Source organism: Chaetura pelagica, unplaced genomic scaffold (genome assembly GCF_000747805.2).
Source record: "Chaetura pelagica isolate M959 unplaced genomic scaffold, ChaPel_1.0 scaffold17, whole genome shotgun sequence".
Classification (NCBI taxonomy): domain Eukaryota; kingdom Metazoa; phylum Chordata; class Aves; order Apodiformes; family Apodidae; genus Chaetura; species Chaetura pelagica.
Genome location: NW_009970726.1, coordinates 10,790,772 through 10,804,197, shown reverse-complemented (window position 1 = coordinate 10,804,197; position 13,426 = coordinate 10,790,772).

Genomic DNA, 13,426 nt, shown 5'->3' with positions numbered 1-13,426 from the left:
TTACAATGTACTTTATGCAGAAAGAAAACCAAAGTAGTCACTCAGGCCCTGCCACAAGGAAAAGTAACTGTGCAGAGGCAGAAAGCTGAATCCTTTGGGATGGGACAGGTAAGGAGGACACAGAGCATCTGGCATCCTGCCATAGAGATCCTCTCTGGAGAAATCAAACTTCATCCAGGACCCAAAATAAGAGGTAAAAAATCCCAGATGACCTCACTTCAGAAGCAGCTGGAATATATCATCACAGCTAAAACCTTTATTTTCAAAGCTGCCAGCCCTGCTCCAGGCTATATGCAAATTTGCTACTTGGGCAAAAAGAAAAAAAAAATATATTAATTAAGCCTAACATGCAGAGGAAAGAAAAGTAAAAAAGGAAAGGTCTAACATTTTTAGTCTAAAACATTTTTAGATTTTGTCACATTTTTAAATAGAAACGTTAAATGAAAATGGTTTCAACTACTATTATTGACAATTATTCATATTAAAAAATATAATCATAAGAATAATGAAACAAATAAAATTAGCATGTCCAAAGCAAAATATAATTTTCATGCTGATGTTGTTTCTTTAAACTTAAAGAGTTAGTTTAATTATAATCGAAATTTTGCCAGAGCTATATTCCCATTTGCTTCCATCCAAAATCCTCACAAGTTATATGATCTTTTTTGCCTTAACCATTCTGTCTGTCAGGCTTTTCCAAGCTACAGCAACTAACATAATTCTATTCAAATAGCACCCACTTTCTGTTTTCTAATTTTTCCAATTACCAGCATAATTTGGAGATTTAGAACCACACTAGTTCAGGCAATAGCATCTCCTCATTTCACTAATTTCTAATTTAATTTTTCAAAGTATATCCCATTCATAGCTTTTTGTTTAAGATCAGTATCTATGTTTAATCTCATTGCAAACTGCTTTTTTGTTCTTACTCTAATATAGAAATCAAGCAAAAATAAAACTAAACCACATAGTAACATTCTTAACTTGTATAAATAGTCTTAAAAAAGAAAACTACATAGTGGAGTAGATACTGTTATAGGACAAGTAAGTGCAGGTTTCTTGCTACTATTGAAACAAGTTGAAATTTTCCACTCCTCTTGATGCCTATAAAATTGTATGTGGGATGAACTGCCCTCCAAAGTCAGGCACTTCACTGTTATCCTCTCCTCTACAGTATTCTTCATTTTAGAGCTGATTTACTTTAACATTATGAACAAAATAAAAAGGAAGCTTGAATGCAATAGTTTTCTAGGGAACCACGTCTGTTTCCTATTGATGCAGAAGATGTTATCCTTAATTTTCTTCTGCCTTGAAAAGGCATCATTGCAAAATATTTCTCAATTGCTAACAAAAGGTAGAACTATAATTATTGTGAAAATTCCTTTTATTAACCTGCTTCCTATTAAGTTTGACACTAGTGCAAACTATAATTAGATTAACAACACTTAGGGTGTAAATGGTATTTGCCAACGTAGAGGTTAGATGAATAGGAATTAATTTCTCTTTCTAACTATTATGACTAGGGAACAATATCTTCAACTTATGATACAAGATTCCATTAAAACATCATCTCTGTCCTCAATTACAGTCAAATAAATAAATTCAGAAAAAAACAAACTGAAAGGTTTCAGGTTTTTTTCCCAGTTTGGGGAGTAGGTAAGATAGAAGACTTAGAAATTCAAAAGAAGCATGGTAAATAGAAAGAGGTAACTTCACCATCCTTCAAATTCAGGAAAGCACACTTTAAAAAAAATAATAAATAAAATTCCTCTTACAAACCTCTAGAAATTAGTGCCAAAGAATGTGATATAATCTTTGATTTAGGGCTCCATGAACCTAAATTTTCTGAAGGCTGGCAAAGTATAGAGGGGAATGTGAGCATATGCTAGCTCTGCTCTTTTGTGCTCCTCTAGGTAAATGCCATGGGTCAAAGAGACTGGATGGGATCCTGAGTGTGGCCTAGAACAGCTCTTAGCAGGTTCACTGGCGGGTAGCAATGTTCCACAGTTAAAAATAAGACCAAGCTTACACAGAAGTAAATAGAAGCCAAAAAGACAGTGAAGTTCCATGTGATGCTCAGTTCCAGGTAATATTTCTCTGCAGCACATGGTTATGGATGTTCAGCTGGATACAGACATTGGAGTGAAGGGATAGGTATTTTAATTTGAAGAAACAGTCAGTAGGGTGACCAAGCTGTTTTGTAAATAATCCCACTTTCTTTGTTTATAGTGCAAACATTGCAGAAGTTTCCTGAGATGAATCTGACTAAAGGCATATTCTTCACAGAGAATGAAGTAGCTGTGATAAGTAACCAGTAGACACAAAACCCAGTAGCTAATCTGTGCACCCCGACTTAACTGACCACATTTGAGCAACTGAAAACCTCTCTAGACTTGACAGATTATATTGACTATAACAAGAGCTTAGATAAGTAATTGATGTATAGACACTTACATGGAGACAGCTAAACACAGGTGTCTTATAAGTGTAGCTGAATCCTGCCAGGCATAATTCAAATGTGCCTTGACTACTCATATTTAAGTATCACATATAATGCTTTAATGATTGTATTATCTTCCAGCCAGGCTTTGATTGTTGTCCCCATTTAGCTTTCCAGTTCATAGCTGTTTGATGATTGCCAAAACCAAAACCATGTGTACAGATTGTTCTTTGCTGAATTGATTGATTCAGGACTTATTTTCAAGATCATGTCTGCCCCATTTGCAGATGTTCTGTTCTTCTTAATAAGGACAGGAAAGCTGACAAGTCTTGTTAGAAAATTCATATCACTTCTGCTATTTCAGTCGGCAGCTTGTCTGAAAACTTGCTGCTACTTGCTATTCATTCTTTTAGTCAGAACCAGTAAATCCCACACTTCATCCAATTTTTATTTTCAGATAGCATTTTCAAAGAGACCTAAAGGATTAGACTTCTCAGCTCTCATTAGCAGTCACTGGGAGCTGGGCTTTTAACTCCTTGAAGCTCCTTATCTTACTCCTGTAAGCTTTCACATTCTGCAACTCTGACTCAATACAGACAGCAGGTAATCACTGACACAAAGCATGGTTTAAAGGACTGTTTTTAAATTGAGAAGTTACTTACCTGACCAAAACCAAAGTGGATGCCTGTACCCTTACAAGTTTTCTAGCCAGTCTTATGATTCCTTAACACATAACTTCAAATGTCAAGATAACTCTGGGATGCTGGTACTTGTTCTTTCAGGCTGCTTCTAAAAATAGATTAAATGGGCCAGCAACAGCTCTCTGACCCTGGTATTGATTAGCACAGTGTGGCTCACATCCATTTGGCTGACTTCTCTCACTCTACGCCTATCTCCTTGCCCTCCAAAACAGAACAGCTGCAACCTACCTGTCTCTTTGCCTGGTTATTGTCTAGAAAATTCCCTATTTAACACTCCAAACTCTGCCATAGACATGACCATACTAGCAATTCAGCAATATGGATGACCATATATATTTGTGCCCAGGCCCAGATTCTGTCCATGATTACTTTATGAACAAAGACAGAACCTCATGCTCCTAAAGTGCAGTTTGGGTGACAGTTGGATTTTTTTATTCTGAAACTGTAAGGAGAAGGAGACCTCTAGATGGCTATATTTCACTGAAGATTTTCTTTCCCAATGCAATCATACTCTTCCCTGGGGATGTAGCATTCTCCATCTTTTCTTAGACTGAAGACATAATGAAATAATGAAAACGGAGAAAACACTCAAAAATCAGTCACCTCTTTGGTTTGGTGGGCTCTCTGTTCCAAGGGTTGGCCATTTGAGTTTCAGAAGACAGCCTTAACAAACCTTTTAACAAAAATATTTTGAGAGTTGTTTATTTAATTCAGCTTTGCTGTATAAATGTCAAAATAAAATGGTGAAGACCTACAGTCTCAACTACATGGAAGCTGAACTACAACTTTGAGACAAATGCCCAAATACAGGTAAGAGAGAGAGTATAGACTGTTGCTTCTTCTCCACTCCCAATTAATGCTGTGCATTTCCAGCCTTGGAGCCTTCCATGCTCTTAAGAGCCCCATTTCTATCAGGTAAGTAACTGTTCCCGTTCCTTGTTCAGAAAACTGTCTTGCCTAAACCAAAACATTAACAAATTTATATGCATTGCTAGCACATGTATTCCTAACAGTGCCCAAGTTCTTCTTTGGATCTTGTCCTCAATATTTTGACTGCCTTTTCTTGCTTAATTCAGATAACATTTCCACTTTTCCTATGCGATTCTCATTCTCAGTTCCATCATATTACTCTGGTTTCAGCTCTCTTATTTTGAAAACAGCAGTTATTCCTTAAACAACGTGCTTCCTTATCTCATGTCCTCCCTTTAACCACTTTTGTTTCTTCTATAACTTTTCTGGGTAAAAGATTTTCCTTGCCTTAGGTCTGTTATCTTCCTCTTCAACTACACATTTAAAAAATCACCTCTTGCCTTATTATATTCTGATTTTATCTCCCAATCCTCTTCTAGATACCCAAATCTCTTATTTTATATTTGAGTTTTTCCTTATGCAAACCAACATTTTACTACAATGCTCTCAGGGCTGTGAGTTCTCCCCCTCCTCCCAAAAGCAAGGCTGCTCAAGGCCAGCTCAATGATAACGGCTCTTATGAAAAAAATATCTGGAAGTGGGGGCTCCCCATCCTGTCTCGTGGGAGCTGCTGTTAAGCTGAGATCCTGGGCCCTACCCTGAACCGTACTGCAGCTGCATTGCCCTTATATCGATGCCTGGGCATGAACCCTATTGATCCAGACCCTGACCCAGACCTTTAGACTTCATTCCCAGCCTGACCTCAGGTCCTTCTCACCACCATGGACTTGCTCAGTGACCTGGAGGCTAAGCTAAACTTGGCTAAGGCCACCAGATCTGCCCTGCTTGCCTTCCTCAGGTGCAGTGAGAGCCTCACTGTGTCAGTGAGGCTACTGCCTCTGCCAGCCCTGTTAGCATCCTCAGCTTCTGGCTCACTTCCCTTTAGGGAGCAGCCTGCCTTTGCTGTTCCCTGGCACATTCTTTCTGGGCCATTTTTCATTCAGACTTTTACTTCTGCTGAAATAGCATTTGGCTTTTATCATCTGAGAGACAAATGCATAAAAAAAGTTCTCTCTTTTATTGTTCTGAACTACTATATTTAGATGGTGTGTATCAATCTTAACGTTTACAATAAAAGTTGGGGTTTTACAATTGGGTTTTGTAATCACACCATCAATTTTTTTTTTTTCTTTTCTCTCTTAGCCACCTTTAGGAAATATTATAATTGCTTACTTTATTAACAGGCATCTCCCCAGAGTCTAGCAATTTCCCTTTTAGGACTTTCTAGTGCTTTCCTTCTTTCACATCCCTTTTCTAGAGGCTTTCTTTTTCAAAGCTACAATTTCTTAAATTGAAAACATCTTTCCAGTTTTTCTCCAGTATCTTTACTACTGCTTCTTGGTTTAGTTCTATTGACTCTATGCAGACAAATAATTGAACAGAAAGACAAAGTAGAAAAATCCTAGTCTTCTTCAGTTGTCTTTATTTACTACTAATTAAAAGCTACTTTATATCCACCTGCAATTCTCTTATGATTCAAGTGAAGATGAACTGGGAGGCCTGTACTTGGTATGAACTGTTCAGTCTTAATGCTTTTCTGAAATATTCTTTTGTCTCTTTCTACATTTTCCGTATTTTCACCATTTCAGGTCTATTTCAACATCTCCTGTTTTCTTTTAACATCACTTCAAAAGACTGCACAGTCACCAATGTGTTTTGTTGCAAAAGCTATTTCCATGCCATCCTTTTCTGCTGCTCTTACCTAATTTTTTTATTTAAATCATTACAAATAAAAATAGAAATATTAGATAGAAGCTTCTAATTGTTTTGTCCCCATGAAAGTTCCAGTGGTTCTCTAAATCCCATTCTGTCCTTTCATGTACAGTACAGTAATATGTTAGTCTCCTCCATAATTTTATTGTGGAGAAAGCAGAATACTTGTGCAAAAATGAGATTAAATTAGAAAGTACATGTAACTTTATTTTTAATACAAGTTCTTTCTTTCACAACACAAAGGTTGCATTAAAAAAAAAAAACAACACCACCCTGTTAATTGGTCCCTTGGAATATGTATTTATTGAGAACATTTACTGTCAATTATTCTATCTTTTTGTGAAATAATTTATATTGTCATGATCCGCATTTGTGTAAAACCCTTTGCTCTGAGTCATTCAGCTAATGGCTACTTTCCAAAATACTGGAATTACTCACCACAAATCTACTGAGTGACAGAAATATGAGTTTTGAATAATGGGTTTAAGGAGCCTAGATTACATTTTAGCTCATAAGATGTATTACCATAAAATAGACTTTAAATATATGTGCGCAGTGCAGCAAACAACTCAACAATAAGGTGACACATCACATGAGAAAAGTAAGGTTTTCTCAAGTTTCCAAAGTCAGTTGGGATGCAGTTTAGAAAAAAATTGTCTTAGAGTCACTGAAATCTAGTCTTTAACACCAGATTTATTATTACATTCAAAGGGAATGTTAATTGAAAGCCTCAATGTATTTTTCAGAGGAATTAATAAACCTGGTGATAAATTAGAGGTTTCCTTGATGAGCAAAAGTAACAGAGGATGCAAACTATTTATCTTCTACCCTTCTTCTTCCTCCTTCTTCTCATATTTCAACTTTCTACCAGGTTCTGCATATTAAATACAGAACAAAGGAAAGCAAGGGAGGGCAACCCTTAATAGCCCCACCCAAAGCATTTCCTCATCTTTCTCAGCTTCAAGCAGAAACTATATATTGTTTTCTGAATACTGTGAGGGGAGAAAGATCTTAGGGAAACTTTGATAGACCAACAGCAAAATGTTGAGGGTCTCATGAGCAGGAGCAGGCCTGGGGGAGTGGAACAGGGTTATTGTTAATATTCTTATTGCTTTTTGTGTTTTTCAGAATCCAGCAGAGCAGAACTAGGCACCATTCCCAAATTGCCCTAATGTCAGTAATTCACTGCAAGCACAGAGGCAAGTTCATCATGAGAATTAGTGGCCTTATCACTATAATGAATTAGCTTCTCCAGCTTCTAAATATAAGAGAATTATACTGACTCTGAGTGACAGTGGGAGAAAAAAAGAAGAAAGAACCATAAATAATTTTGTTCCAAAGGCAGCGAAAAATATAAAACCTATTGCTAAAATGTTCGTATTTTCCATAAGTCTTAATTAAATGGCAATGGATCTCACCTGCAAACCATATGGTGAGAAGCATGTAGAGAATCATGGCTCCTGCTGCCATCTACACATCGTTTTATTTCATTAGCATAATGGCAGATGTGCATTTCTGGCAGCGTGACTGATGAAATTTACTCTGAACCAGAACTGTACTGCTAATCTGATCAGAACAATTAGTATTGTGTCCTTTTCTCATTATGCTGTTTGCATTTGGGCAGCAAGATAACCAGAAAGTTACCATACAGCTATACTCTAGAATGAGATCTAGATTCCCTAGATTTAGTGGTAGGAGGAGGTACTTCTGCTTATCTTGGGGTTTTTTGAGGATTTGGTAAGATTTCCATTTAAACAATATTTTTTAACAATAGGTACCCACCTGGAACACCATCACTCTTAATCAATTGTTATGAGAAAATTAGGGAAAAAATCACAAGAATGTTGTAAAACAGAGATTTAGCAACTACATATTTTAAAAAGTAATTTCTGTGACTTCAAGTAATGCATAATCTCTCACTATACACTGTAGAACCTGTCTATGCTGCAGAAACAAGACAAATATAAACTCATTACTTTTCTCTGGCTTTTGGAGGACTTACATATTTGTGGAGCTTTTTAATATAGGCTTACAAGCACTGTCATAAATTATTCAGATTTTGATTTTATATTGGATTTGTTCCACAATGCAGTGATCAATCTGTGATACTTGCAAAAATGAGAATGGCAGTTTTTTGTGAATTACAGGAGTTGATAAATTCCGTTGTAATTGTCTATAGTCTGTCACCCTGGGGCAGACAATTGGTTTATTAGTGCAGACTGTAATCACTGTGTTTTGCCATATATTTTAGAACCAGTTTCTCGGCTCCTTTTCAGTGTTTTATTTAATGAGCTACAGAAGACCTTTCGTAGGTATTGATGATTCTGTAACTCCATTTGCTGACAGGTTTTGCACAGGATTTCCTCATTAGCAGATAATTACCACTAACCCATTATTTTCTGCCATATTGCTCCTCTGTTCTCACTGCAGTCATAGAAAGGCAGTTCCTTTGATGCCCAATGCACTTCCACAACTGTTTTACTATTAAATATTTAATATTAAATAGCTTGCTAATTTTCAGTGGATTGAGAATAGCCTATTTTGCTCAGGAGATACCTGCATATAGAGCAGTATGCTCAAAGAAAATAAATGACTATGCCCTCCAGCTGAGAATAAATGGCATCTCATGTGGCTGTGTCAGTAATACTGTTAAAAAAGAAAATGGAAACTTTTTTTGAGGAAGTGACACATAGGCAAAAATATTCCCTATCCATTTCAATCAGATGTGCATAAATCTTTTTCTTCTTAATTACTTAATAATTCTGTTCCGTTTTCAATATTGTTACAATCTCTTACTGAATTCTTCTCAATTCTACTATTCTACCCTCTACCCTATGCACACTCCTTGTTGTACTGTTGCTGTTCTGAGATTGCCCTGTCCTATCATCTTCTGAACAGTCCTTCCAAATCTTGCATTACTTAGTTGATTACAGTAGTCTGGAAATAGCCATTCAGCAGTTGGATAGAGTAGAGTAGAGTAGAGTAGAGTAGAGTAGAGTAGAGTAGAGTAGAGTAGAGTAGAGTAGAGTAGAGTAGAGTAGAGTAGAGTAGAAAAAAAGGAATAGAACAGAACAGAACAGAACAGAACAGAACAGAATAGAATAGAATAGAATAGAACAGAATAGAATAATATTCAGCTGAAAAGGTTCAACAATGACCTTTCAATGTCCAACTGCCAGTAGTATGCAACTACAGCGTGCAACTTGGCAGAAAGTTGCCAGTTAATCATATGGCAGCTCTAAAATGGAGAATACTCTAAATCACAGCTAATATTCACAGTAAAAAAAAAATCAGGTAGAAATTTCCTTTTTCCTTTAGTGTAAATTCTTAAAGAAAATAGAGCAACATATGAGAATAATAGTCCTTTCAGGTTCAGAAAAAATTGTAGCCCATCTGAATGAGGAAGCTGCATATCTGTGCATGGGTATCACATGGAAGTGGTTTGATTTAGTAAAGAGTATAGACTCCTTCAACCCTTCAAGTAAATCTGTACCTGATAGCACTGCCAAGATCCTGAAAAGAAAAACAATGTAATATAATAGAAGCAACAGAATGACAACATCTGGAAAGCAAGCAAACTGACAAAGGAGTATGATGAAAGTTCCTTTAGAAATTTATAGTTTAGGTATTACAGGATCCTTACAAGAACAATCTTCAAATACATTTATTTTGTCAAAATCTCAGAATATACAATATAGTATTTATTGATGTTTGGTTGTTGGTTTTTTTTTATTTGTAAGCTAAATGAACTCTGTAGAGTTCTGTTTACTGAAGTGGATGGCAACTAATTTAAGAAGAAGCTAAATATATTTTAGAGATTCCTGTGGCAGCTGTGTAAAACCAAACGAAACCTTAACCCAGTCTAGTTTTTACTGGAGAACTGGGGCTCATTTCATCCATCTCAAACCATCTATAAGTTATATTAGTGGTATATGATCTCCCTGTGGTACAGAAGCACTTCAGAGAGGTGTACATCATGAGAATTAGCAACAAAACTGTTTTAATGAGCTGAATTCCATCAAGCACTCACAGATAAATGTTTTGCACAGATCATTTAAATAACCTATACAACTTAAGGACATATAGAAGCTATAAATCTTTCATTTTCCATCAAAGTCTCTAAGCATACCAGGCTGCCCAGAAAAGGTGTAAGATTTCCAAGATTTTTACAAGACTTTTGGTCACTAATTTGATTACTTTTGCAGGGCTCTTTTTGAGTGGAAAATTACTGATAAAAACCCTCCAGATACTCACATTTAATTAGAGATTCAACCTTTACCTGCCTTTCCCCAAGTCTTACGTACCTTGAACTATAACAAAAATGTTGACCAGGTTGGGGATATAACTGTCTTTCAGGTATATTTTGAATTTATTTTTATACAAACATTCAAACATAATTAAAAGTTCTCATCTATTTTTAAAGTATAAATATATAAGTATGGGCCTGATCCTATGCTGTCCTGTTCCAAAAGAAGTCAGAACTTCTCAGAAAAAAAGTTCTTGAACTTCCATCTAAACATCCATTCTTTAGCTTTTTGCTCTAGTACTACTGTATGTACAATAAGTAGTCTTTTCATTAACCTTCCTATTTCCCAGCTTCCTGATACTCCTGAGCCAACGGGACTCCTGCCTTCTACTCTGGATGTCATCCAAAGCATTAACAATGATTGCTGAAGTTTGCTAAATACCTCAGTAAATAAAGCAGTTTTACTTTCTACTTCATATTGGCTGTCAGCCATCTTCTATGTTCCCAGACAACATTGAACCAAGGTATCAGCAATAATATTTAGCTGCTAGTTTGGAAGAGTTGAAACTGTGTATATCTCTTCAGGTAAACAGTTAATCAGGGTGTTGTTACTTGTGTGACAGTTTTAGCACTATTTTTACTCTGATGTTTCACTGTGAGCTATCAATTTCCTGTGCAAAATAAACTACATTCATTCTAATAATTTTATCTATCTTCTGTTCTCTGAATATACCATATAAATGAACTCAAACACACATTTTTTCCTATTTGCAGCAGCAGGTAAGGAAGACAAACTAGTTTGGATTCCAAAGGAGAACCACAGGATGATTCATTCACATTGATTAAATAAAAATCTCTTTTACAGTTGATTATGTGATTTATGCAGGCTGGCCTATACAGTTCTTTATTTTTACTGTATACACTTTTTCTGTATGTGTACACATTAAGTCCAACACAACATGTACATATTAGCTGACCAGACATGCCTAATGGTGCTTTGTTGTTCAGTTTTCCTTTTTCAGTTGTGTGTTTTTTCCCAGCTGTTATGTGAAGCTCTAAAATCAATTCATTAAAATGTACATTTTCTCATGCAACTGCTTTATATTTGACTGGACTTATTTGAGGGTATTTGCAGCTGAATATGTTTCCACAGCAAGGAAGCTAGAAATGGTTTCCAGTTTGGAATCACAGACACATCACATGTGTCAGTGTTGATCTTTTCAACTCATTTCTAATAAAGCCTGAAAAGAAAAAAAACATGTACAGATAAGAGCTTGAAAAAAACACGTCTGTGGGGAAAAACAAAACAAAAAAACCCACAACAAACCAAACATCTTTATCTGCCCAGGAAGATCTACATCTTCATTACTACTGCATCATTGACATGAGACTTTAAATCGTAAATTTGCTTTAGTAAGATGCTCAGCATTTTCTGTCCAAAGACAAACGTAATTTCCCAGTAATTTTAGAAAGGGTGGAAACTATGAGAGTACCATGACCTGGGCGCATGTGGAAAAATAGAGAAGGCTGAATCAGAGCCAGTAGTCTTGATATTTTTAATATAATCACTGAAGACATTTTTCATTAAAATCCCCCATAAGGATGAGCATCTAACTCTCTTAGGTTCCTAAGAGAACCAGTGCAATCTTACTATTCTCCTAATCCATTTTACAGGTAATAAAGAAAGACTGACAAATCCCCTATTGTAGAGATTATAAACAGTCAGTCTGCTACATATTTACTATGAAACAGTAACAAAGACACTTGCAGAGATCATTCAGCATCTGCCAACTAGTTAAAACTAAATCACAGGAGACTTTTTTGGGATTTTAGCCAGTCAAGTAAGAATCTAAAATCTATGCAAAACGGTTTGTGTCATATTGCTTTTGTGTCAGGTCTCACACCTCAACAGACTGTATTTTGCATTTTTTCTTATTAATAAAAATAATCTGCATCAAAATCCATCTAAAAAAGTCCTGCAGGAAAACAAAAAGAACAGACAGAACTGCTGTTTTGGGTTTCTCCATCTTATCACTGTTCCTCACTCCAAGAATGCAGGAAATATTTGAATTAAAAGCATGTTCACTGTCGGAGGAGGAAGGCAGAGTAAACCACATTGCACATGGATATTTGCAGTTTTGCCCAAATCTGAGTAATTGACAAGTACATACTGTCTGAACAAAGATATGCAACAGAAGGAAAACATACTCTGTAGTTGACATTTATAACTACACTTTCAGATGGTCAGAAACACTATGTTCAGTCCTCAGCTAGCAAGGTGTTTCTGGCTACATCTGTCATCTCTTACAAATCAGATTCAGACTGCCACATATTAAAAAATTCAGTATATGTTTCGGATCAGTCAACCTGATATAATTCCTCCAGGTAGGCACTGTATATTCATTTGTATCTCTTTATGTCCTTTTCACACTTGGAAAACTGACATCTGTTTTCCAGGGATGGTAAACCACTATTAGCATTGCAACTAAGGACAAGTGTAGATCTGTAACAGTAGCATAGTATTTCTCTGAAGCTAAAAGAGCCATACCTGCTGGAAATTAAAATGCATATGCTTCTTTAATACATTTAAATTCCTGCTCTTTAATATAAACCAAATCTACTTAAACATCCAGCTTGGATGTCACACTCAAATTGATATGTCCATGCTACCAGCTCATCAGTGAACTGTGAGTACCTGAAGAGTTTCTTCTGTAAGAGCCACCTCAAATAATCCATTATTGGGTTTCTGACTTTATCATATAAAGCTTTGGAAAAAGGGAAATAAAAAACCCCAAACTAAGACATCTGCTATTCCAGCCTGTATATTAAATAGATACAGAGTTTTCAGATAAGTTTATGAAAAATCTCAGTCAACTTTCTTCCTGCTATCCTAGAGTTCAGCCAGTGGAACTCCATGTCTCTTTTAATCTTCTCTCTCTTCATCCTGTTTTGCAGGTAGATTCCACCTCCTTATATAAACTCAACAATAGTATTTGAAAAATTGCATTTGACAGCTCATTCCAATCTATGCCTCCACGACTGTGTACAGCCACAATTCTCAAATTTTTTGGAAATGTAAACCTACTTTGGTCATCTGTCTTGGGCATGATATCTCCCCTTCCTGACAGCTACTTAGGTCTAACCTAATATGCAGCATGGTCCAGGAGTGCCAGATTTTGTAATTGTTGGCAGAGGCTAAAATCCTCCAGGGCTGAAGGGTGAGAAGAGGCTGTAATTACTGGCTATAGACATTTCCATTTTCCAGGGAATTGTTAACTGTCAGCAATTAAAAATAGTTACTACTACTGTGACAAATGGAAGTATCTGCCTCTGGTAATGATAGCTAGTTGTAATTCT